The sequence below is a fragment of the Hipposideros armiger genome, unplaced genomic scaffold, assembly GCF_001890085.2.
Source record: "Hipposideros armiger isolate ML-2016 unplaced genomic scaffold, ASM189008v1 scaffold_47, whole genome shotgun sequence".
Lineage (NCBI taxonomy): Eukaryota > Metazoa > Chordata > Mammalia > Chiroptera > Hipposideridae > Hipposideros > Hipposideros armiger.
The window spans coordinates 4,446,131-4,448,367 of NW_017731397.1; positions in this window are offsets into that span (position 1 = coordinate 4,446,131).

Sequence of the window (2,237 nt, forward strand, 5' to 3'; positions counted from 1 at the left end):
AAAAAAAAAAAAAGAATGCATACATAGTTATTTTTGTTTGCCTTTCATTCAACTTTTTATTTTGAGATAATTATAAATTCACACTGTAATAAATAATGCAGAGCCCCAGGGCCCCTTAACCCAACTTCTCCCCACAGTTATATCTCGCAATATCACAACCAGCAAGTTGACATCGATATGGTCAGATACAGACCATTTTCATCCCCACAGCTATCCCTCATGTGGCCCTTTTTGACCACACTACCCCCTCCTTAACCACTGACACCCACTAATCTATTTTCTATTTCTATAATGTGTCATTTCAAGAATGTGATGTAAATGGAAGCCTACAGTATGTAACATTTTGGGATTGCTTTTGTTCACTCAGCGTAATTCTCTGGAGATTCATCTAGAGGTCATTGCATGCATCAATAGTTAGGTGGGTTTTGTTTTCCTTTTTATTGATGAGTAGTATTCCATGGTATTACCACATAGATTAGCACAGTTTGTTTATAATCATTCATCAGTTGAAGGACATCGAGGTCATTTCCAGTTAGGGGCTGTTATGAATAAAGATGCTATAGACATTCATGTACAGGTTTATATGTGAACTTAAGTTTTCATTTCCCTGGAATAAATGCCCAGGAGTGCAATGGCTGGGTCATATGGTATTTGCATTTTTAGTTCTTAAGAAACTCTCAAACTCTTTTCCAGAGTGGCTGTACCACTTTATGTTCCCACCAGCAATGTACAAGTGATTTCGTTTCATAGCATCCTCATCAACATTTGGTGCTGTCACAATGTTTTATTTTAGCCATTCTGATAGGTGTGTAGTGATAGTGATATATCATTGTGGTTTTGATTTGTTAATAATGTTGAACATCTTTTCATATGCTTATTTGCCATCTGTATCTCCTCTTGGGTGAATTCTCTCTTGGTCATTTTCTAATTGGATTATTTGCTTTTTTTTTTTTAAACTTTATTAGGGAACAGCATGTTTTTTCCAGGTCCCATTAGCTCGTTGCTTTCAGCCTAGTTGTGGAGGGCACAGCTCACTAGCCCATGTGGGAATCGAACTGGCAACCCTAGTGTTATGAGCCTGCCCTCTAACCACCTGAGCCAGCTGGCCGCCCGGATTATTTGCTTTTTTATTCTTGAGCTTTGAGAGTTCTTTATATATCTAGGTAATAGCCCTTTGTCAGAAATGTGCTTTGTAAATATTTCCTCCCACTCATAACTTGTCTTTTCATTCTCTAAATGAGATTTTTCACAGAGCAAATGTTTTTAATTTCGATGAAGCCAGTTCATCAGTTTTTCCTCGTAGGGATCATGCTTTTAGTATCAAGTCTAAGAACTCTTTGACAAGCCCTAGCGCTCAAAGATTTTTCTCCTTTTTTACCCTAAAAGTTCTATAGTTTTATATCAGACATTTAAGCCCTTGATCCATTGTGAGTTAATTTTTGTGTGAACCTACAGATGTCCGGCACCATTTGTTGAAAAAGCTATCTTTCCTCCAATAAATTACCTTTGCACCTTTGTGTGGGTTTATTTCTGGTTTCTGTTCTGTTTCACAGATTTACATGTTTATCCCTTTGCCAATAACATCCAGTCTTGAAATTGGGTAGATTCCTCCCATTTTCTTCTTCTTTTTCAAAATTGCTTTACCTATTCTAGTTCCTTTGCCTGTCAATATAAATTTTAGAAAAATAATCTTGCTGAGATTTGGGTAGGAACTGTGTTAAACCTGTATTGGGGAGAATTGATATCTTTACTTGAGCCTTCCAATCCATGAACATGGTATGGCTCTCTCCATTTACTTAGATCTTTGATTTCTCTCATCAAAGTTCTGTAGTTTTCAGCACACACATTTACACATTTTGTAAGGTTTACACTTGAGTATTTCCCTTTTCAAAAAAGCAATCACATACATTTTAGGTAGAAAAGGAAAATGGTTCAGGCAATGTGGGAAACAGTTTGGTGGTTCCTCTTAAAGTTAAACATAGAATTATCATGTGATCCAGTAATTCCACTCCTAGAGATAAACTCAACATAATTGAAAAGAGTTATTCAAATATTGTACACATATGTTCAGTAGCACTATTCACAATAGTCAGAAGGGGAAAACAGTCCAAATGTCCATCAATGGTTGGATAGATAAATTGTGGCATACACATACAATAGAATATTATTCAGCTGTAAAAAAAGGATGAAGTGCTGATATATGCTAAATGTTGAATCTCAAGGGCATTATGCTAAGT